The sequence below is a fragment of the Chrysemys picta genome, chromosome 19 (genome assembly GCF_011386835.1).
Source record: "Chrysemys picta bellii isolate R12L10 chromosome 19, ASM1138683v2, whole genome shotgun sequence".
NCBI lineage: Eukaryota > Metazoa > Chordata > Testudines > Emydidae > Chrysemys > Chrysemys picta.
Window position 1 is genome coordinate 6148259 of NC_088809.1, and position 25653 is coordinate 6173911.

The 25653-nt window shown below is 38.4% G+C and overlaps 1 protein-coding gene and 1 long non-coding RNA gene across 20 annotated transcripts in view; both read right to left on the bottom strand.

Moving 5' to 3' along the window:
- The window catches only part of BCAS3 (BCAS3 microtubule associated cell migration factor), a 488284-nt gene that overhangs the window by 228744 nt on the left and 233887 nt on the right, over positions 1-25653 (bottom strand). The gene's annotated exons all lie outside the window — the stretch shown is intronic.
- Positions 14149-25647, bottom strand: LOC135976565 (uncharacterized). Its single transcript, XR_010593803.1, has 2 exons — positions 14658-25647; positions 14149-14357 (listed from the first exon to the last, which is right to left on the bottom strand). It is a non-coding gene; the product is annotated as an uncharacterized LOC135976565 (long non-coding RNA).

The following is a 25653-nucleotide window of genomic DNA, read 5'->3' on the forward strand; positions in this document are numbered from 1 at the left end:
TGAATTTAACAAATGTGTGAGAGGATCTGACTGCAGGAGGGATTTTCAGATCTGCATCTAGAAACACAGCACCAGATCCAGGAAGCACTACATTTGCTGGACTCCAATGGATATCACTGGATGTTCCACATTGCTGGTTTGCCACATTGGGCCCAAAGTCGGGGCTTAAACCACATGCATGCCCATGCACCTATATCATTACGCATTTTGGTAGCTACCATGTGTCTCATTCTGACATAAACATAACCACCTAAAGATAACTTACGTTTAATATTGTATATGACCTACACACACTGCATCATTCTGAAGTAGACTGAAATTTCATGGCATGAGGACTGCCTCTCCATGAAGCCAGAAAAAAATGCTACTAAAAGCTGTGACTAGGCCAAGAGGCTGAATTTTATTTGCCTATCCATGGTAATGTGGGAGGGATGCTTATCAATCATGCTGGTGGAGATTTAAGAGAGAAAAAAAATCCACCCCACTGCTCTTTTATAGTTCAAATTTCCACTTCAGCTATCAGCTATAGGGTAATCAGTTAAAAAACCCTACTTTAACAAACTACTAGAGTCCTGCTGAAAAGCAGTTCTGGCAGTGTACTGAATCTAACAGTCACAACAAAAAGATTTTCATAACATCAAATTACGTATTATTAAGCTAGCACCCTTGTAGTTCATATTCTTCATACCCTTATTGGGTCCCAATTCAGGAAAGCATTTAAGCATCTTTCGTGAAAATGGATGCTTTCCTGAATCAGAGTTTCAGTGAGTACAGATTCTCTTTCCTCACAGGGCACTATGGGACAGTACATCTTGTCTACAGTGTAACCCGATCTAGCCATCAACAGATTTTCAAAGTTCCAGTTGCATGTTCTGTTAGGGAGGGGGAAAAGAGGCATAAGTGAAACTTTGCAATAAAATCATAAAATAGTGAACATCACTTGCAGTTTAGTTTATCTTATTGTGCATAAAACTTTAAACTATGCTTTCAACCTCTGTTTTTCTGAACATATCATAGTTCACTATCACATTGGTTAAAAATAACAGAAAGCAAAGATGAAATCTAAATGATTTAAATGCATGCATATGTTCTTTTGTAAAATGCATAATGCATCTGCAATGTTTTTCTTCTTGTTTTGGACACAAATCAAGGGGGAAATGGTTCACTTATGATACAGTGAATTTTTTATCTAAGTTTTCTATGATAAAACGTATTTCCATGTCAGTATTTTACAGTATACTATATTTAAAAACTAAAAGGGAAAAAGTAAGCTTAAAAAAATAGAACACACGAGTGCTTAGAATCCTCTCTTATTCAAAGTGTTCTATGGTAACTTTCATTTGAGTTCTAAAAAACAAACCTGGATATCCTATACTTAGTCACTACGTCAGTCAGTCACTCACAAATAAGTTTAGCAAAAGTATTTAATTTTTTTTTAATAACTGATTTAAAAAAAATTCATGATCAAATGGGATCACATTTCAAAGGTTTGCAAATCATCTTGGGGATAAGAACCTGATGGTTAGGCCCCAAGATATATCTTCTTCAGCAAATTGTTATGATGGCAAAAATTTAGTGAGACTATTTTCCTCGACTGTTGATTATTTTGGTTTTTATTTCTTCAAATATCTGGTCACATACGTATTGTTTTGTCATGCTGGAGGCTTCTCCTCCTGGAATTGGTATAGTTGTGAATTTTAACAGAGCTCTTTCCACGGCCATAATACTTTTCATTTTTTAATTGAAAAATCCCACAAGTTCAGTAGTTTAATTTCCCTCTCCCTGCTACGATAAATTAGAGGAAAGACGGGGAAAGCAATACTAGAGGCAGACTATGCCAGGAGCCTAACATGGATCTCATGGGTACCTATTATGCCAGCAAGCTAGTCCAAATTAAAGGTCTTCTACCCCCAAAGCCAACCAAAAGGCTCATCAGCTCTATCCATGAATTATCCAGATATACAAATAGTTACACTTAGGCCTGATCGACACTAGAAATTTAGGTTTGTTTAACTATGTTGGTCAGAGACCATGAAAAATACACACCCCTGAGCGGCGTAGTTAAGCTGACCTAAGACCCTGTGTAGATGGTACCAGGTCAATGGAAGAATTCTTCCATCAACCTAGCTACCACCTCTTAGGGAGGTGGATCACCTACACTGAAGGGAGAACCCCTCCTGGTGGCTTGGGCAGTGTCTATGCAGAAGAGCTGCAGCGACACATCTGCAGTGGTGCAGCTGTAGTATTCGAACCCATGTAGACAAACCCATAGCAATGACCTGTTGCATATGGGACAACAGCCCAGATAAGTGAGAGAGAGAGAAAGTTTGTGTGCGCACGGACACCCAATACTCCTAGAACTTGGAGTGTGAACCCATGGGAAAACACCTGTGGCTGGATACTCCAGAAAGGCACGTAAACCAAGTTCGCTTCCTACAAGCATGCTCCAGAATGCAGCCAGTGCAATAGGCAGCAGCAGGCTCCCCGTTTTCCATGGTGGCTCCATGACAAACAAGGAGAAGATCAGACAAAAGGAGAGGTGGGAAATCTGGAATTTCAAAAGGGAAGGCCCTGCACCCCATTTGACCTAGGGACGTGGGATTTGTCATGGGACTGTCATAATCACAATGCTTGTAAAATACACTTGGAAAGATTTTCATGTTGGTTTTGGGATATCATACAAAAGGCCACAGGAATCCATGTTAAAGCCTTAAGCCTATGGCCAAAATCTAGCACGAACATATGTTAGTTACACTGCCACCCCTGTGTTTTCCCTGTTCTTACTCCACTTTAAAGGACCACTCCTAGCACAGTATCCTAAAGAGAGCCTCAGGGCAGTAGAGTCTCAAACATCACCTCTCTTATCTAAGGGAATCCTCTGCTAACAATGCAAATGCACCCAACTCTGTTTTCTTTCTTTTACCAATGACTATGACCAGAGTTTAGGAACTGGAGCTAGCAGGGTATCAGGGAGGGAGGGGTTCAAGGCAGAGGCAGGACCAAGGCAAGGCTGGGTGCAAAGCAGGAGCAATCACAGAGGTGGCCAGGAGCACTGCGCAGCCGGGAAGCAGCCTTATTCTATTAAGGATAAGACACAGTGTCTAGTGATTAATAAATCTTAGAAAAGCCGTACATGGACCTTAAAATTCAGCAAAATGCTTGCCTGCCTCCTTGTGTTAGATCGCCCAATTTTACATGACCTATTAAGTCTACACACATGAACACTTGTATTAGAGATTGAAGAACAGCAGCTAGAAACATCTGAGTTTGGGTTAAAACAGTGTCCAACTGTTCCTCATTCTCCTCTCAGTTACACTGGTGTAAATCAAGAGCAACTCCACAGAAGTTAATAAAATTACACTGGTGTAAGAGTGAGCAGGCTCAAGCCCATTTTTTTAGCTAGCATACTTGATAAACAACATCCATCATTCGTCCGAGACCCCTGCATTTCTAGGTACCTGGTGTCACGTGACCATACATGGAATTACAATTAAAGGGTTACACATACTGAGTCAATTGCCAGCTTAGAACATATGAAAACGGTGTATCAATGACCTAAACAGGTGTCTGCAATGACAGTACAATAAGCAATATATGAGTGAGGGTGACTCATGATCACATTTAGAGAATATTCAGTACAGCTATGGATACATTTTGTTCAAAATTAAGGAAAATGGTGGTTGTAAGCCTTGCATATGAAGGTTTCACAGGGGCAGTGACTTTTCTTAAGAGCTATATTAAGATCTGGAGTCCAGGGTTCAGAACCTGAGGCAGACATTCCCAAGTGTGTCTTGATGAGGAAGTTGTGCAGTAAAAAATAGGGAGCTCATTTAGGTTAAGCCACTGTCTGAGTTTTTCTTCCAATTGTCTCCCTCCCTCAATTGTGGCATTCCTCATTCACTAACCAGGTCTAGGAAGGGTCTAACTTGGGGAACGTACTTGCCAGAAGCGGAGAATGGGTGACAGGGAATGGATCACTTGATGATTACCTGTTCTGTTCATTCCCTCTGGGGCACCTGGCATGGGCCACTGTTGGAAGACAGGATACTGGGCTAGATGGATCTTTGGTCTGACCTAGTATGGTCATTCTTATGTCCTAACATATAGAAACCCCAACAAGGTAGATTAAATGAATTTGGAGCTGTCCCAAGTTCAGTGACATTATGCCCTGGAATAAGTTTCCAATGGTTGACAGTCCTTTAGCATCTCATTTTTTAGAGTTAGCACCTTTCTGTCGTGATAGAAAACCTGTAGCCTTCATATCCAGGATGTCAGTAAGAATGCTGGCACTAAACCAAGGTACCTGACTGCCTTTTTCCACATTGCAGAGTGGGCCCTAGGATAGGATGTTGTCTGATATCCTGAAGGAGCGAAGTGTCTTCGCCATAAATCAGCTTGGAAAGAAGGAAGGAGTGTTATATGCTGCTTCAACGCTTTGCCATGTGTGGCAGTTGTTTTGCGCTTCTGTAAAATACAACCAGTTCCTATTATGCTGAATTACAGCTGCACAGCTATAGAATTTCAAGTTGTGAAGGTCAGTAACTCCTTTTTGTTTTCAATTTTCAGTTTCTTTTTATAACGTGTAAAACTGCTAAATACTCTAGCTCTAACAGAAGCCCCCAGTGTTTCCCACACCACCTGTTGAGAGATTGCAGCATTGTCATTTATTTTGTATTGTATATTTTCATTAATAAATTGAACAAATGCTTTCTTATTGAGTACAGAAAAGAGAATCTCCATCTGGATATCTGGCCTTTGATATCCCATGCTTCTAGCCAGGCCTATACTGGTGAGTGATCTGAAGTAAATATCGCACCGACTAAGAGGCTTCATATTTCAAACCTGTTTCAGTTTTAGAGAAAATCTAATCTATTCTAGAACAAGAATCATGAATTTTGGAATGAAAAAATACCTTTACGACTACGTTTAACAGCCACCACATAGCTATCTAACTATGTTTTTATGAGGTCATCCAACATCATGATATCTGTTTAAATAGAATAGAACTGAAGTTTTTATTTTGGTTAAACTGGAAATTGAGAGGAATTTTATATAATTTGGGTTTTAAATATAGTATTAAATTCTCCTCCAAGAAAGAATATATTTCTTATAAAATGGGGATAACTGATAAATACATCTGACATCAAAATTAGGAGGAGCGTATATATCCAAGAATTGTACAGTGAGTTCTATTTTCAGGATCCTTCACTTTCATCCTCTAAGTAGAGGACTGTTTTCCAGGAGATGCAGATGGGTGTTTGTTGCTCTTTGAGCAGATTTAATACTACTGCTCTTTGTTTCACTGGTGTCAGGTGATTCTGAAATCCATCTACCCTTTCATATAGCTGGTCTAAGGAGGATTACAGAGGCATTTTGATTCCTGAAAACTTACTATTCATTAATGTGACCAGGTTTAAAGAAATTCCTTGTATGATCTTGGTAGAGAGTTTGCTGGGTGATTTTGCAGACTGCACAGTGCTGTCATCTCAACTGTCTTTTAACTTGTTCATGAGTAGACCCAATAAACTGTTACCCAAACACTTTTGTAGCATTAATTTTACAATTCCACCAAGAAAAGGAATGGTATACATACAACTTCCAATACACAGCTGGCCATCAGGAGACCAGTGGCAGCTCATTAGTAAGTTAGCCATTTGTTGACGGCCTTAACTGCCCCCATTCCTTTGGAGCTGTGTGACTGGATTTCAGATTTAGCACTTTCGTCTCAGTGCTTAAAAGGATTCCATAGTGATTTTAAAAAGCTATTTCTGTGGCTTAATCAGGTGGAGAGCCAAAAATTAGTGCTTGAAATGAGAACCTTAAAAGGATTCATCTAGGAGACACTGCTTAGATGCTATGCTGCATCATGTGATGAACCGTCTCTCTCCTGTTTTACTGGATTTTGTGTGTGACTTTTTTTTTTTAAAACCTGATTTCCTTTTTGGGCATTCCTCACTTCCTGGATTTATCCTGTCATAGACCTGATGGCTCCAAAGAGACCACCAAAATCTCTAGTTTCCAGGCAGATGCTGTGCTCTAAACCCATATAAAAAAAGTTTCTTTAGATCTTTGTAAGGGAGGGGGGGAGAACAGGCACACATGCAGAATATTCTCTTTCCTAAATTAGATGACTTAGTTTTTAGTAGTTTCTTGTACCTCCACACTATCCCAAGACCAAGTCCACATTTTGCATTCATAGCCTATAAAATTTTGGTAAAAATAAATAAATAAAAGGAAACAAGAGCTGAAACCATTAACTGCATTGCTGGGAGAGGAGAAGATATGACACTTCTATGACCAAAACCAGTCTCAAACCCAAGCTATCTTAAATGCCAAACTTTACCCAAGAGCGCATTTGGATAACTGAGCTAAAATGATAGTGAAAACGGATGTTCATAACAGAAATGTTGACATAACATTAACTTTGCATCCTATGCCCAATTTGTTGCAGGCCATACCATTGGTGTCCTTCGATGAATCTAGGCACAGGGCTTTTGCACATCTGATTCTCGGTTAGTTTAAATAATCCCCATGCAATTCCCTTTCCATCTATGGTGCTCCATCTTGTGCTCATCGCTGCGTTATATGAGAACCTGAGACACTCTTGCTGCCAAGCTTGCTCCAAAAAAATTTATCTTTATTCTGAGCATAACTGCTGCAAGTTTTACTGTACATTGTCGTTACACACACAAGTTCTTGACTGACACAGGTAGAGCTGTGCAAAAGCGATACAAAATTTGCCCCATTTTGGGTTTCACTATAAACATGAAACCTGAGCCCAGGTTAAACATTTCACAGAATTTGTATTTTATTTCTTTGACGTGAAATTCAGAGATTTTGACTCCATTTTGTTTTAATTTTGGGGTTCATTCATAATAAAAAATCAAACTGTAACAATAAGTGAGATCTCATGGAATCTGAAACAGATGAATTTTCCATATTTCCATACAACATGAGAAATATGCTGAAAAGGGGCTCAGTTCTACGAATGAAAAATGCTAGATTAATGTTATCGTTTATTCACCAACCAACCAGGGCTGTGTAGTGACAACTGCACTTTTAATGCATTGAAATAGAAGAAACTAAACAGAAGTTTAGGGAAAGATTCATTATTTTGTCCCTTCCTGGCCATCCCCCTTGCGTCCCCTCCTATACCAAATATAGCCATATTCTCCATATTTAGTTTTTAACAAAAATGTGCAAACAAACAAAAAAACAGGGAAAAGATGTATTTCCCTGTTTTTTTGTTTTGTTTTAAGGATAGATTTTGAAGGATAAAAGATTGGATGCACAGTAGACAGAATTGCATTCTAGGAAGTCAGATGTGAGATGGCCTGGAACAAGGTTGGGAAAAGGACCTAAAAGGAGGCAGTAAATTTTACAGCTTTGGTGGAGCTTGGTGAGGAGGGGAGTGGAAAGAGATGACACCATGCTGTGCAGGGCCTTGAAGAGGAGGACAAAGAACTTGAATGTGTTGCGAAAAGCAAGGAGGAACCAGATGAAGGGATCTGAAGAGGGTCAGTGTGGCAAGCAATGTTGATGATTTTAGCAGTTGATTTCTGACAGAGCCCTGGAGCCCAAAGGATGTTGCAACACTTGAAAAAAGAGATAATCAGAGCCTGGGCAGGGGTTTTCAAGGTGGGAATGGAGAGGACTGAGCACCTTTTTTAGATGATGAAGAGAAGACTATGGCTGAATTTAGTGAAAGCATAGAAGTAGAAAAAGGAGAATGTGTTTTCTGTAAACTGAAAACCATTTCTAAATCAAAGCTTTGCGTAAAAAATACATCTAGAGTGTAAAACTACCTATGCAAATAGATTAATGTTTTCATTTTAACTTTCACATTTAATGCAAATCTAAAATTAAACATCTAAAATGGTATATATTAAAAGTGTCAAGAACATTCAGAATAAATTGAAATAACACAAACATGGATTTTTATAAAATGAACTTCTGAGAGTATTACATAAAAGGAACAGAAATCTCCTCAACGAACATTCGTCCTTGCAAATATTGTGTAGTGTATTTTTTCTGTATTTTTTCTGTGCGATAGGGTTTCAGGATCTCTTGTAAATCTAACAGTAGCTAGGCGCTCTTAGATCTTGAACATAATAAATATTGTATCCTAGAAGAGCCCATCGGGAATCCCAGCTCATGTGTTACTCCACAACAGAAGATCGAGGTGTCAGATCCAATTAGAATCAACACTTTCTATTTATTTTAAGCTTTAATCCTCTCTATGCAAAACAGTTAACTGTTAATAGTTGACCAGACACTAGAACTTAGATGAACCTTGTGTGATAAGTGTGTGTTTCCGCTACCAATGTACAAGCCACCTATAGTATATATTTTCTTCTTAAATAGAGGGGAACCAATTATGACCGTGGACATTCACCATCCGTTAGTGCACTATTATTTTTCAGATGGCAAAACCATTATATGAACTGAAGGTGGCTTTCCCACCTGAAAATAAATATGTATTACTTAAGCACTAAAACACTCCAGAGCTTGTATTAATGGGCCACTAGTACATGCCTCGGTTGAATTGTGTGACACAAGAACAACTGTCTTCAAGCAACAGAGGATTGCACCAATGACCATTAATGGATGCCCTGAAGGGCTTAGTGCCACTATACTGTAATACAGAAAGTAGAATCCCCAATCATATTTTATTTAGCTATTATGCTGGTGAGGTCACAGCCATGATTTCATAGATACGTGATGTCAACTGAAGAATGATCAAACAACTGCTTTCTAGATTGTTCATTTTAAGCTGTATTTTAATCAGGGATCAACTTTGGATTATTTACGGAGTTTTTCCATTGATATAAATGATAACAGAATATGGTATTTCTGTTGCAATTTCATTTGCAATGTGTTGGATCCTTTCTTTAATTGCAAGGTGATTCACTGAAATAATGACCTCCCCGCACATTAAGTGGTGTGGACTTTTGTCAAGCTTGATAGAGATAGTGTGTGTTGCCTCTTTAAGAGTGGCTAGAGAACCAGTGAGTAACCTGCAGCATGGAGGAAGCTCCATCCCAGGTCAGTGTGGGGACGCTGACTCATCTCCCTAGGGTTGCCAACACTGTATTTCAAAAAGAAGGGACTGTTTTCTTAGCACCTCTGCCTTACCCCACTCATCCTCTAAATATTATCATTATCATTATTAATAATAGTAAGCAGCACTCACCTACATTCCCTAGGGGTATTACTTGCTGCTCAACAACTCCCAATCTTGTTGTACAGAGAAGAAAAAAAAGGGATGTCCCTTGTAATAAGGGACCGTTGGCCACCCTACATCTCCCCCACCCAGGTGACTGGAAGAGAAGGGGTCTATTCTATTTTTCACACCTGGACAAGCTGAGCAGCGGCCACCATTCCACCCATGGAAGTAGCTGAAATACCAGGTTCCGTATGATCTGCTGTGGGCATTATGCTAGTTGTTCCTTTTTGGGGGGGCTGTGAAGCAGTTTTTCCAGGCACGGTGCAGTTTTCGCCTTCCCCACAGTGGGTGGGGGACTTGGAGGGGCAAAGAACAAAACGGGGGAGGGGTGACAGCAATGATGTCACAACTCATTATGTAAGCGTGGGGTGGGTTTTCCAGTGCAGGTACTCCATAGGGAATGGATACAGCCATTAGATAAAATGGATTGGGAAAGAATTTAAAGGAGATATTCTTCAAAGGAGCAGAAATAGGGGGGTTAAGGCTCCTATGACTGGTATGGCAGGGAGTCAACCCCTGTCCTTTATAGCCCTCCTTAACCCTCATTTGAAGGGAGGGGTGGTGATGTCCCAGAAAGCAGTTTGGCTGGGGACCAGGATGCATAAGGGGAAGGGATGCCAGCAGCCCCCCCCCCCCAGTATATGTAAATGATTACCTGCACTGTACAATTTTATCTGCTGGGCACTCCCAGACATTTAGGAATAAAGTTGCAGCCTAATTAAACCATATCCAGTGTTTCCTTCCCTCCTCCTGGCATAGCTGGACAATGAAATCTTTGTTAACCTTTTCAATATGGAACAATTTTCACCTGAGAAAGTCACAGCTAAGTTAGGGGAACATAGTCTGGTGGTTACAGCACAGGAATGGAAGACAGGCATTCTGAGATTTAGGCTGGCTCTGCCATTGCCTGGCTCTGATATTTTTCTTTCTATGCCTGAATTTCCCAGTCAGTTGAGTCTTTTATTCATATTATACAGCACTTAGATTAAAGACATCACAGAAGTGCAAACTATTATTACATCAATGCAACTCTTTTAAAAAAAACATCCCCAGTTAACAGTCACAAAGCAAATAGCAGAGAAACATTTGTGTTCTTATTAAGCAGGCTAGAACTACTGATTAAACAATATCAGAGTACAGAGCAAAGCTTTCATTCTAATATCAAATTGGCAAATCTATACTGGGGCCAGCACTTTCAGGGTGATCTTTTTCTGATTTTCCCTATTTTCTTGGCAGTAATAACTTTGCCCACAAATATTCCCTCTCATCTTAAATTCAACACTTGGGTTCTCAGCCTGGGAATCCATTTTTTTTTTCTGAATCTTGAATGAAATCAACTCAGGCACCTTTTTTAAGAGCAGGATCAACACAAAATAATTAAGATACATTTACTCAATTTTGCCTTATTCTTTTTTGCTTTATGTTTTTGCAGGAATTTATGGTTCGATTTTTAAAGGTGCTAATCATATGGGATTTGTGACTGCCCAGCTGCTCTCAAAATCAGGCCATTAGTTTTTAATCTGGGCTGAGTGTCATTATGCTTTGAAAAAAAATTGCTATACTACATTCAGGATAGAGAATAAATATTTTAAGACAAGTTTCAGAAAGCATACAACAGCTGTTGAGGACAGTACTTAGAAAAGCAGGTGAAAGGTTCATCTTCACTAATTTCAAAAGAGAACTCTATTACATTGATGTTTACCTTAATTTTCCACTGTAATACGTCATATATACTGGAAAGGACTGAAGGCAATTACCTCAGTATACCAAGGTTTCCCTTCAAAGACTTTGGAATGTACTATATCTACACTCAAGAATTCGATCAAATTAGACAGAAATACCTTTAGCATATTTGCACTTCCCACAGACTTTAGTTTGGAAGGGATTGGCTCTTGGAGCTAATATAATCTAAAACACATTATTCAGTAACTTTGGAAGTCTACTAAATTTGAATCTCAAATATGCCGTGGTTATTCTCCTATGGAGATGGTCTGATTTTATATTCTCCATAGTAGGTTGGGCTTTCCTCTGGACTTCCAATAAGATGCCGATCACAATGTAGTATTGCTAATATACAGGGCTAATCACAGATTTACATGAATCCTCCTTTTCCTATCAAAATACATCAAACATACCAACAAAAACTACGTCATGAAAGAAAACCACAAAACAATTCATAGTTAAAGCTTAAACACTGAATAATACACTCTCTAACACCTAGATTATAACAGCTCTTTTCATGCCCTTTGTTTTCCCTAGGCAGTGGAAGGACTATGGTCCATTTCACTCAGAACTATGGCTTTCCTTCCACCTCTCATTTTTTTGCATAGCTTTGATGAGCTATTAAGAGGCCAGGTCAGCTGGTTAGCCATCCCATGTTTGTGTATTTTAAAAAAATGTGTGGGAGGAAGTAGGGCTCTTGGGAGATGTAAAAAAAAATTGAATTTTCCCCCCATATATGTTTATGTAGAGATTTGAGGCCTGATTCTCCATTCACTTACCTGTGTTATTGCACTGATAGAAGTGCGTTTACTGATGATTTCACTGGGGTAAGTGAAAGACGAATCAGCCCTAGGTTTCTTCCACTGCATAAATATCTTTGTTTTCTGGGCAGGGTGCTCTGTTGTACATTTCTACAGTACCTCAATGTAAAATCACTGTTGATAATGGGAAGTCAAACTTATGAGCTGAGTGAACGTGTAAGCATCTTATCTCTCTTTACCTCTACTATATTCTCTTTCTGGTCGTCCCCATCACAGGTAACATGTGTTAACTTATTACAAAAAATCTGAAAAGCCCATGGAAGTAAACTTGCTGTTTGGGAATATAAACGTTTAATTGTTGGCAACAAAGAGGTGGTGGTGTTGGGGACACTGTATACAGAGTAAAATGGACAGAACAACAAAGAAAACAGGAGAAAGTTTGCTTATGTACGGACTATGTCTTTATTTAATAGAGTACCCTGAAGAGAGAACTCCTGACTACAAAGTTCTAACTTTCCAAGGTAATCATGTACTAAGTTTTGTACATGATTACCACGCAGTGGAGTGATCTCAGAGGGTCTACAGAAGAGAACTAGATGAAATCCTGGCCCCTCAAATCAATGGGGGTTTTGCTGTTGACTTAGACGGATCCAGGATTTCACCCTCTAATGTTCTCGTCATCGGTCCTATGTAAAGGAAAAATAATGGTTGTGTACCTGATTTTTTTTAAAATGCCCTTTTCGTTTCTCTGTAATGTAACCCCCCCCCCCCCCGCCCCGAAACACTGCTTTACCGCGTTATATCCGAATTCGTGTTATATCGGGTCGCGTTATATCGCGGTAGAGGTGTATTTGTTTCGAACACAGCTTCATTGGACTGACTGTACACTAACAGTAATAATAAATGGGAGGGATGCAGAATATACATGCTTGGTACAGTCTTCAGGATTCAAGTCTGCTTAAAATCCAGCCAAAACAAATACATATTATAGAATGAAGTCTGCATGTGAAATATCGTTGATCATTAAAATCTCTAATATATTAAAAACTTTATTTTTATACCTTGCAAAATGATCCAAGAGAAAGAGAAGTGTGTTAATGAAGAATACAGATTAATTAAAAAACAAGAGACCATTCACTTCTTGAACTTTATTTCATTTCAACCTTACTGGCTGTATCTCTAAATAAAGATGCACACCTTATACAAAAGGGAAAGAAAGATTATTTATACATTTCTTCATATTTCTAAAATGCAACTATGGGCTTCCAGCCTGTGCTCTGGTTGCCTGTGCCACAAATCACACACACACACACACACACACACACACACGATAAACTAAAAACAGCATGCAACACAAGGTTTGAAAGTTGCACCTTTCTTTCCAAGTTAAATTACTAGAAATGGTCTTAAGAACAGTAAAATTAGACAATTTGATTATCTCAAATTAGTAATTTAACACAACAAAGAAATGCACAATTAGTACCCCTAATCAATCTGTCCGTGACTACTCACCTACATGAATTACCAGCTGAGAAAGCTCAAGTACCTATGCTCCCATGCTCTGACAATAGAAGCCCCTGTCACCTGTACTATGCAGCCAACTGAGCTAGTCTAGTAATTGTTTCAAAAAATGATCTATTAAAGGAGAAAACTGACACAGCGGAAAAGAAGAGGGTATGAGCATGTTTACAAATGCAGTGAAAGCCTTATGGACGTGCTTCACATCACCGCTTTTCTGACCTCTTGATTAAAAGGTACTGTTTCCTTGGGATTTCCTTTGGTTAAAGGGGGGTGGGGGAGTGAACATAAATAACCTTTCTTTAAGGGTTAAGATCTTTTCAAAATCACATTCAAGCTTTCATCTCAAAGTAACTGAGGCTTAACTTGTCTCACAGCTACCACAGAATCATGAATTCCATGATATAAAATACCATATACACACGCAACTTTCTAGCATTTGGGGATTTGTGGCGTGGGAAGAGAGAGAGGGGAGTCAGAGAGAGAAATGGGAGGTGAATGCATACGATGCTTAACCCAGAACAAATGCCATTGACAGCCTTATCACTGGAGCACGTGGACAGCTAATAGGGAGCAAGAGCCCAGCAATAACACTGCTGCTACACAAAGGACTATCCCAGCAGAGATGAAATGAGAAACTCGATAAGAAATCACAAGCTTCCCATCCTGTCTCACCAGAGAAAGGGTTTTGTTTTTTAAATTTGAGAGCCAGGTTGAGTTTACATGGCTTGGCTACTGTGTGGAACTCCCACTTCTTGTTATTTACAGTAAAAATAGAAAAAAATAAAAGTTTTTTGTGGTATAAAACTTTTGACTTAAAAAAAAAAGAACTAGTCCCATGACCCCTTCACCAAGACCACCCTGGACTTTCCCTAAAATTATGAAGAAAAAAGACAAATAATAATTTGGTTCAAAACGTCACCATCATTTTATTTATCTGGGCCAATCTTCTGAAAGTAAGCCCCAAAATGGGACATACGCAAACAGGTACACAGACTTTTCAGTGAACTTGAACTAAGCTATGGTTCAACTAGAAAACAACTGACACTGATTTCTTCTGCTTCCAGCCAGAAACCAGGCTCAGTTTTAGTTGAATTTTGATCTGCATTCTGAAAGTGGGAAAAAGTTCACTTAGGCCTTGGCTACACTTACCGGCAAGTTCGACGGCTGGAAATCGAACTTCTGGGTTCGACTTATCGCGTCTAGTCTGGACGCGATAAGTCGAACCCGGAAGTGCTCGCCGTCGACTGCGGTACTCCAGCTCGGCGAGAGGAGTACCGCGGAGTCGACGGGGGAGCCTGCCTGCCGAGTGTGGACCAAGGTAAGTTTCAACTAATTCGAAATAAGGTACTTCGAACTTCAGCTACGTTATTCACGTAGCTGAAGTTGCGTACCTTAGTTCGAATTAGGGGGGGTAGTGTAGACCAAGCCTTAGTCTCTGTGAATCCAATCCCCATGGCTTTGCACAACTCTGCTTAAGCTATTATCTTCAGAATTCTTGACTTATGTTTCACTAAACTGGAAATTAATTATCAATGCTATGATCATGTCTGTTTTGGGAACAGAGAACAATGTATTATGGGATTTAAAAAAAATTATTTCAAGGTACTGAAAAAAAATGGAAAATAAAACTTATAAAACTTGCTTTCTAAAAACATTTGTCGGTTTAACTGAAGATCTGCCTTAAGGGAACAATATCACTCTTTTACTATAATAAAGCTCCACTACAAAGTTCGAGTGTTTTTCAGTAGTGCAGAGTGAGGTAATATTAGCATGAATATAACTGGTAAGTATGACAAGATAGCAGGAAAGATGATCAAGATAATTAATCGTACAATATTGCACATGTATGTATGTCTGAAAGTCCTATGCTGGCTGTACGTCTGCCCCCAGGTCTTCTAAGAATTGTTAAACAAAACAACTGAAGAAGAAACATATGTATCACAATACTCTATGTCTGTAAATACATTTATTTTATTTAATAACAGTTAGAAGAACTCTCCACTGCCTTCTTATTTACACATATTAAAATGCCCCTTGTAAGCAAGTTCTCTGTACCTTTTTGTGTGTTACCCACCCGATTATTTACTTAGAAAACATCAGCAGAATACACACAGTATGGAAATATAGTTGTTCTGGATTTAGTTAGTTTGATTTATCTATTCAATTACAGGAGGTGAGGAAATCAATATTCTACAGTCTTTAAATCTACTTAAATTCAGAGAAGGTGAACTGCATATGTAAACATTTATAGCCATGGGACTAACATGACATTACGAATGGAGGGCCCTATTCAAGCTGCTAATAACTGAATCAAAAACTTTTTTCAAATCTCACTGTCTATATGATTTATATTTTTTACCAGTTAATGGGCCTCAAAATGCCCAGAAAGGAAATGTAAAAGGAACCTCAGACTTCTCCTGCCTCCATAAGTATCACAAACTCTATTGTCCAGGAGCAGCCCTCCCCTATGTGTGGCAGTCCTTTGTTCACAAAAGAGGCTATGCCATTTGCTCTTGATTCACAAAGGTGTAAAAGGCCTGTGTACTCTCTACATCTAGAAAATGCATGTTCGTGCTCTGTAGCAGTAGGAGAAATGAGCAGAATAAATTCTTGAAGAATAATGCCTACCATATGCTAACAAAAACAAGTGAGCAAGACGGTTAGTATTCTGGGAACTGAATGGCTCAGGTGATTCATCCGGTGACATGGAGTTTTTCCACTTTAGATCATCAGTCCAAATCTGTCCCAGGTCAGTAGTAACCAAAAGTTGTGGCCATCTGATTTTTCACCTGTCTACTTGAAACTAGCTAGTAATCTCACCGCATTTTCTAGTCGAGTAGCACCTGCATCTCAAAGAACAACCATCACAGATGAATGAGATGAGTTCATTCATTTGTCAGCAGTCTCAGTAGAAAGGCCAATGATAAGTGGGCACAGACATTAACCACCTTCTGTCCCATAAAGACTGAGTCTTTCCCTTTTCACATAGCCAAGGGGCAACATGCACTGGAAACAGGTACAACTGAATGTCATTGTGTGCTAAGGAGCGGCCTTCAGTCCTTCATCTTCCACAAACACCACAACCATAATTTTTTTTAGAAAGGCAAAAAATAAATTGGTATATAACAATTTTGTTAATTTCTCATTTACCCACTCTACCCATGTGCTGTCTGTCACGTTATTCCTTCTATACTTCTGCCGAGAGTAACACCCACCAGTATTTGCAAGACATTAATGTTACTACAGGCATCCCTGCAGCTGAGTCTTTCCCAAGCCAGGCAATGATCCAGCAGCAAGTGCCCAATCAGCAGTGTCAGGTCATTTTAATTTCTCTTCACATCTCCATAGTCTATAGGGCATAGCTGTTCCTAGAAGTAATCATGTATACTGCACTGGCATCTCCAAGCCCACTGCAGTCAGTTCTGACTTAAGGCTGTCTTTAAAAATCATCAGTTAACATTTTTTCCAACTGAATCAACTACATCAAGTTTAAAATCCCCCTTTTAAGTGTCCCCATTCTGCACTGCACAACTCACACACAAAAACCCTCAGTTTTTTAAAAGCACATTTCAGTCAACAAAAAACTCAACTGATCAGACCCCACAAATTATTACTTGTTCTATAAATACAGTAAAATTATTATTAAATAATAACCTACTAAAACACTTATTAAAATAGCTATTCTGCTACTAACTTTTGTTCTAAAAAGGTATTACTTAAAAGAGCTAGAATTTATAGCCCTGGCATCCCTTTTAATGAAGCGACAGAAGGTAAAACTGCAAAACGTGCACTGCTGGGTTCCTGTTTTCCTTGGCACTGAACAGGTGATGTCTCTTATAAGAATGGCTTGTTATATGGCCATTATTAAAACCTCTTGATTACTGTGGAGAACTGAAAAAGGGCCAAATCCTCCCCCTGCTTCACAGATCAGCACTACAAACAGAGGACCTGAATGCAATCACTATCAGTAACAACAAACTACCTTTATACCATCCAGGTAATTACAGATTCAGGTCAAGGACTCCAGACCATATTGATTACACCTCTGTGCAACAAAGACCCTCCAGCACTGGCCGTCTCCACTCATGCAGGGGGATAGCTTAAGTATCTATGACGCCAAGATTCCTCAGGCCCTATCAACGCCAGTAACAGGAAACCAATGACCGCTCAGGCCTGTCAGCTATTGCCTCTGGCAAGAAGGACAGACTGGGAATTCATAATGTTGGTTACTTCATCTGCCAGCTGCATTCACACATCTTTACTACCTGAGTAACTGATCTCTGCTACTCCACAGAAACACTCCTAGGTGTATGGTATTTGGGAATAAATATTTGATCACACACAACAGAAAAGAGCTTGGATGTTTTAAGGTGTGACAACAGAGGCGTTTATTAAATTCCAAGGGAGAGTACTGCTGGACAGTACAAGTTTGCCATGTAGTCCTTACTTCAGTGGTGTTAGTCTGAATAATAAAAGATCAAATGAATAAAGTTTTCACTTACTTCACCTGGGGGGGGGGGGAAAGAATGGCTCAGCCAATTATAATATGTCAATTGCTTTCTTTTGTCACCATTTTGTCGCTCAAGTGGCAATGCAACAAAATTGTTTCATGGGCCATGGGTAAATGTTAAAACAATCAGTTTTGTCTGAGAAAAAAATATATTGTTTTCCCTAAGTCTATATTTATTTTTTAATTGAACAAGGCTATATTAATATCTGTTGTTGTATATTCCTCAACCCTTCTATGCAATCTGTTAAAATTTGGGCTAAATTCTACTCTTTTTAAAGTCTTATCACTGATTTTGAATATTTGTCACTGTCAACCTGGAATGATAGTGCATTTAAATCCTTAAAGGGACATTCTCCCCCAATGCATGTGAGTAGTATGTGCTCATTCAAGGACAAATATAAGGGACATCTTACTGGAGACATTTTTGCTAACTCTTCTTATATTTAAAGATACAGTTAAAATGTAAATAAGTTTATATCCCTCATTGATCTAAAAAAAAACCTATTGAAATTCACATCTGCACTTACAGTATTTGAATATGATTATTATTATTATGTATCTTTACATTTGACTCGCATAATCTTCACCATTATTCATTTTAGTTTTTTTACAATAATATTTTTCAGGGAATCAAAGTTGTTCCATTACAACATTATACTCTAGGACAAAATATTAATAATTAATATAAACATCTTAGTACATCAAAATAATATCCTTACACAAAATATCCATTTTATTATAGTTGGTTCTATGTGTGCTTTTACTAAAGTACTCTTCTAATGTTATCACTTGCATCAAAGAATCTTTTATTTACCTGCATTCAGTGTGACTTATTTCATTTACTTCTATCCAATCCACTAAGAATTTTCTAAAACAGACTCCAAAGAGAGACTGCTGAGCTAGAATTGATATGCAAACTAGACACAATCAACTCCAGTTTGAATAAGGACTGGGAATGGCTGAGCCATTACAAACATTGACTCTATCTCCCCTTGTAAGTCTCTCACACTTATTATCAAACTGTCTGTACTGGGCTAGCTTGATTATCACTTCAAAAGTTTTTCCCCTCTTAATTAATTGGCCTCTCAGAGTTGGTAAGACAACTCCCACCTGTTTATGCTCTCTGTATGTGTGTATATATATCTCCTCAATATATGTTCCATTCTATATGCATCCGAAGAAGTGGGCTGTAGTCCACGAAAGCTTATGCTCTAATAAATTTGTTAGTCTCTAAGGTGCCACAAGTACTCCTGTTCTTCTTTTTTCTAAAATAGAGCATTCACTTATAGGTATACAAATTATTGAATTGCTTAGAACAGCAATACTGGCAAAGTTCTTCACCTATGGGTTTAATTTTACACAAGATATTTTAAAATTCTTACATCTATTTAATTGTAATCCAATATATTATGAGGATCATGTATAGTATTGCCTCCTGGCTCAGCTATCAGTTCTGAAATATTACCTGCAAACTAGGGGTAACATTTTCAAAAGCATCTGAGTTACTTAGGAGTCTAAGTTCCATTTTCAAAAGTGATATAGGTATTTAGCAGCTTAAGTCTAACTGCAAGTCAATGGCACTTAGGGTCCCAGGTGCCTAAGTCACTTTTGAAAATGGAACTTGGGTTCCTAAGTCACTTAGGTGCTTTTGAAAAATTTACCCTATTCTTCTAAATAGCAGATATTAAGCTCTGAACATCTTTGAATATAGACATTGGACAATTAAAAGGTTCCTTTCACTATATGGTATTGATAAGGACTAGCTGTGGTGTTTATATTTCACAGTAAACATTCACAATAATATGGGGACCACACACCTGATGCTATAGAGATGTAGGCCTGTATCCTCTATTTGTGCAGCAGGCAAGCTCCCTTTCACTCCATTTACAAACTATCAAATGAAATTGTTGAAGCTTTTTGTAATTCATTAGCCCCACATCCATCAGCTCCCCTGGGTCTAGTTCATACTGAATCACAGCTTGGAAGTTCCATACTGTACACCCCACAACTCACTCCCCACACACACCTAGGAGTCCATGGAAATCACTTTGTGCTACATGCTTAGCCTATGTCCAATGAAGGCAGTACACTGAAAAATACAGGCTGAACACAGACTGAGGGACAGCCACACGGACACACTTAAGCGTTTTATTTTTTTATGGCTAGAATCATAGGACTGGAAGGGACCTCGAGGTCATCTAGTCCAGTCTCCTGCACTCATGGCAGGACTAAGTATTATCTAGACCATTCCTGACAGGTGTTTGTCTAACCTGCTCTTAAAAATCTCCAATGATGGAGATTCCACAACCTCCCTAGGCAATTTATTCTAGTGCTTCACCACCCTGACAGTTAGGAAGTTTTTCTTAATGTCTAACCTAAACTGCCCTTGCTGCAATTTAAGCCCATTGCTTCTTGTCCTATCCTCAGAGGTTAAGAAGAACAATTCTTCTCCCTCCTCCTTGAAACAACCTTTTATGTACTTGAAAACTGTTACCATGTCCCCCCTCAGCCTTCTCTTCTCCAGACTAAACAAACCCAATTTTTTCAATCTTCCCTCCTAGGTCATGTTTTCTAGACCTTTAATCATTTTTGTTGCTCTTCTCTGGATTCTCTCCAATTTGTGCACATCCTTCCTGAAATGTGGTGCCCAGAACTGGACACAATACTCCAGTTGAGGCCTAATCAGCGCAGAGTAGAGCGGAATAATTACTTCTCATGTCTTGCTTACAACACTCCTGCTAATACATCCCAGAATGATGTTCGCTTTTTTGGCAACAGTTTTACACTGTTGACTAATATTTAGCTTGTGGTCCACTATGACCCCCAGATCCCTTTCTGCAGTACTCCTTCGTAAGCAGTCATTTCCCATTTTGTATGTGTGCAACTGATTGTTCCTTCCTAAATGGAGTACTTTGCATTTGTCCTTATTGAATTTCATCCTATTTACTTCAGTTTGTCCAGATCATTTTGAATTTTAATCCTAACCTCCAAACCACTTGCAACCCCTCCCAGCTTGGTGAAGTCCGCAAACTTTATAAGTGTACAATCTACGCCATTACCTAAATCAGCAGAATAGAACCGGACCCAGAACTGATCCCTGCGAGACTCCACTCATTATGCCCTTCCAGCATGACTGTGAACCACTCATAACTACTCTCTGTGAATGGTTTTCCAAACAGTTTTGCACCCACCTTATAGTAGCTTCCTCTAAGTTGCATTTCCCTAGTTTGTTTATGAGACGGTCATGTGAGACAGTATCAAAAGCTTTACTAAAGTCAAGATATACCACATCTATCGCTTCCTCCCATCCACAAGGCTTGTTACCCGCTGAAGGAAAGCTATCAGGTTGGTTTGACATGATTTGTTCTTGACAAATCCATGGCGACTGTTAATTTGCAAACATCTAGATAATAAGGTGATAAGTGATTGCTTAATTATTTGCTCCATTATCTTTCTGGGTACAGAAGTTAAGCTGACAGGTCTGTAATTTCCTGGATTGTCCTTATTTCCCTTTTTATAGATTGGTACTATATTTACCCTCTTCCAGTCTTCTGGAATCTCTCCGGTCTTCCATGACTTTTCAAAGATAATTGCTAATGGCTCAGATATCTCCTCAGTCAGCTCCTTGAGTATTCTAGGATGCATTTCATCAGGCCCTGGTGACTTGAAGACATCTAATTTGTCTAAGTAATTTTTAACGGGTTCTTTCCCTGTTTTAGCCTCTTCTGATCATACTTCATGTTCACTGGTATTCACTATGTTAGATGTCCAATCACCGCCAAACTTCTTGGTGAAAACCAAAGCAAAGAAATTATTAAGCACCTCTGCCATTTCCACATTTTCTGGTATTGTTTTCCCCCTCCCGACTGAGTAATAGTCCTACCCGGTCCTTGGTCCTTCCTCTTGCTTCGAATGTATTTGTAGAATAGGCAACATATACATTTTATACAAGCTTTTCTGGTAGGGGCAGGTTGCAAGAAGTGATTTTTGAGAGAGCACAATATAACCTGATGCACGAATTAAGGCCTCTATTAACAGACGATGATAATTAACAGGAGTATTTATGCACCTCCCCAGATTCAGTACCTAGACTGCTATATATATTCATGTGAATGAGACTGCCACAATAAAGAGGTACTCCAAGATAGAGCAGGCCAAATACTGCCTCTATGTGCAAATTTAGACTGGGGATAGCTCTTTATAATCACCAATACCCAGAATCTTCTCAGAGCAGAGAAACAAGTGATTCAGAACCAAAACATCCTCATCAGGTTGCAGCATCTGAACAAGTACCAACATTTGGGACTGAAATCAACACATGCATGCAAACTTGGTTGTATACTGTGGAAAAAACAACAACCAAAAAACAAACAAAAAATTATTTATGCTTTACCAAAAGATAACCCCTAATGTTTAACTTTACCCAAGGTAACTTTATCAAAATGTTAACCCAATAAAAAGGATTTAAATAGAACTTGAGCAAATAAAGTCATTTTCATTAAAGAAACCTAACAAAACCTACCTCCAATCTTTACTGTTAAAAACAGCCCTTCCATAATTTAAATATAATTTACTAAATTCTATCTAACATAATACTTAGATCTCAGTTCTTTATTACAGAAATGGACCTAATTCTATACTCAGTAACGTTGATTTTATTCTGGTATAACTCCCTGGCTCTCATTGGAGATCTTCCTGATTTACATCAGTGCAAGTGGCCTATACTTTTTAAAATTAAGAATTATTTTAAATCCTCTGTGCCAGAAAATTTTACATGATAGCATGGTTTTGCTGACATACCTATAAAAGTTATCATAATAAAAATATGTACACTGTTGTCGTGCTAAACACAAAGACAGAGCTGTCACCGGCAGGGATTGTGTGTGTGTGAGCTATTAAATGCGCTGCAAGAATAATCAAAGATGATAAACACATACTTGCAATCTTTTGATGGCAAGACCAAGTGATAGAACTTGATAAGAGGGGCGCCACACTGGTCACATCTCTAAGCAACAGGCAATCAAACAGCCAGATAAGTATCTTCATAAAGTGCAACAGACTCAAATGTATGGGTCAGAACTGAAGAATCACTTCCTGGTTCAGGTTAGGTAATAAAAAATTTATGACCTACTTAAAAAAAAAAACCAACCATCAAACCTAAAAAGGTATTTGCCAATAAACTTGTTTTCATAAAGAATGTAAGCCATTTAGGATGTGCCTTGGTAATATCAGCAGGAAATAAGACTATTTACAGTACTGGACTTTGGAAGACAAAAATGTAATGCAGCTCAAGCACGGTATTTAAAATAAAACCCTTACAGTCAAAGCTGAATTTAATGTAATTTGCTGCACACATCCATTAAGCATTTTTTTTTAAATGAAAAGATGAGAGGAAGAGAGAATGTGTGCTAAATACTCTGTTTCTCATCTGCTGGACTCCGTTTCAAGTGCAGAATGATACCTTGAGAAAAAGTGCATGCATTCTGTTGTGGCTCCTTAACCCTTTAGGAGAGGCCACCTCACTAAACCATCAAATGTAATCTGAGCTATTAGGTGAGCTATTATCAGCAGAAGAAAAAAAAACTTTTGTAGTGATAATCAGGATGGTCCATTTCCAACCGTTGCCAAGAAGGTGTGAGTAACAGTAGGGGGAAAAATTAGCATGTTCTTTGTGTAATGACCCATCCACTCTACAAAAGTTTTTTTTCTTCTGCCAATAATAGCTCTCCTAATAGCTCACCTTAATTAATTACCCTCATTACAGTTGTATGGCAACACACATGTTCTCTGTGTATATATATTTTCCTACTGTATCTTCCACTGCATGCATCCGATGAAGTGGGTTTTAGCCCACGAAAGCTTATGCTCAAATAAATTTGTTAGTCTCTAAGGTGCCACAAGTACTCCTGTTCTTTTTGCTGATACAGACTAACACGGCTACCACTCTGAAACCTGTAAGGAGTAATAGTTTCTGCATGGGAAAGAACCAGGGCTCAGCCAATACAAAGGCTTCAAATAGAGGTTAAAGTCTCTGAATCAAAAAATCAATTCAAATCCAAACTGTTTGGAAGTGGAGTTAAATAAAATATTGCTATCAGCACATCACTGGCAAAATCCATGTATTGTTTGTAAGAAACTTATGAGGGCTTATAACAAAACTGCATTGTTGTACAATAAACATAGGTAGTCTTATAACAATACATACTAATTTTAATGTGGACACACACAGGTTAAAAGCATTACCAAAAAAAGCTTCATCACATGCATATGAGCCACTTTACACAAAGGCCCCATCCACACTACCGAAGTGGGTTATTTAGCACAGGGAGGTAGCCATCTTCTTGCACAGTTTATTGTCTGTAGCATAGATGGAACAACTCGGTTATAGAATCATATTAGAGAACCATGTTATAGACTAGTTAAGGACTTAGGTCACCGTTCTTTGTGTTGTTCTAGCCACCCTGCAAATGCCCCTAACTATGCTGGACAGCTGCCATGGTTGGATCTGTAGGGTGGAATAGCCTAAAACATTAATAATTTGGTATTCAAAATTTCAAATATACTGTCCGAGGTTACCATGATGAGCTAAGTCTGTTATATTTTATTTTTTTTAAATGACATTTTTCAGATGAACTACTACAAAAATGTATCAGTTTTGATACTTGTAGGTTTCCCTATATAGCCAAGATAATTTTCTCAATATTTCACATACATTTATTAAAAATATTCCCAGGATGCAGTCCCAGATGTCTGCCTAGTTTCAAGCAGAGTTAATTTAACAACTTTAAAATGTCTGAAAATAGGGATTTTTAATGTCAGTGATGACACAACCTTAACTACGGAGTGTGAATGTAATTACTACACTTAATTATAAACACGGATCTAGAAAAAGACACCAAAATAAATAGATTTGGCACACAAACGTAATATCTTGGATTCAGAATTTATATCTATAGCAAACAGAGTCCGGAAGAGGAGCTTTCATTTTAACTCTCTTTAAAACACCCTTCACAAATCAGTTTCTTTATGTGTTGCAGTTTCCTTTTACAGTTTAAACCTCAATCCAATCAGCAGTCTCTAGGGATTTTCAAATCGCTAAAGATTAAAATCCTCTCTGACTCGACTGTTTGACTAATGCTGTGTGTTTAATAATTCTACTTGTGAGAGATTTTATTTGAGAAAATCCTGCTGTGTGGAACCTTCACATTCTATACAGCTGTACTGGAGTATAAATATCTCCGTATAAAAGTATAAAAACCCCGCTGCCCTTGTTTCTTTATACATAGTATACCATGGCACTAAGAAACAAAGGCAGAAAACTTGATAGTACATATATTATTATGCTGATATTGAAATAATCATGGTTTATTTAAAGTTGTTCTCCATTGCACAAGGAGTCAGTGAAAAATATTCCTGCTAAAGAAACATTGGTTAATTTATCTGATAGGGAGAGTTCACTCACAGACATTGCTAATATATACAAGGATATTTTTCATTGGTAAGTAATTTATAACCATGATTGACAGAGATTATTAGTGTAATGATTTTCTAAACTTTATGCTTTCACTAATAAAAGCATTCCTGTGTTAGCCCTGACACACCTTCTGTTTCTTTAGATCAGGCACTTTGATATTCCGTTTCAGTAAATTGAACACATATATTGTATTTAGATTTTATGTCAGTACTGCTACTTCACATTCGAGTGATCAAAGGCAAAATAAGTCATCATCCTGGTAGCTTTCAATATAAGTTCATTAAATATAAGATAATACAGACCCTACAGTAGATCTGAAAATTTTGACAGCTCTTTAAATATATGGCTTTGGTTAGTAACAGCATGTTACTACGCAAATAAAAGTTCGACAGATGCCATTAATCAATCAAAACATGAAATCAACACACGTGCTTTTTAC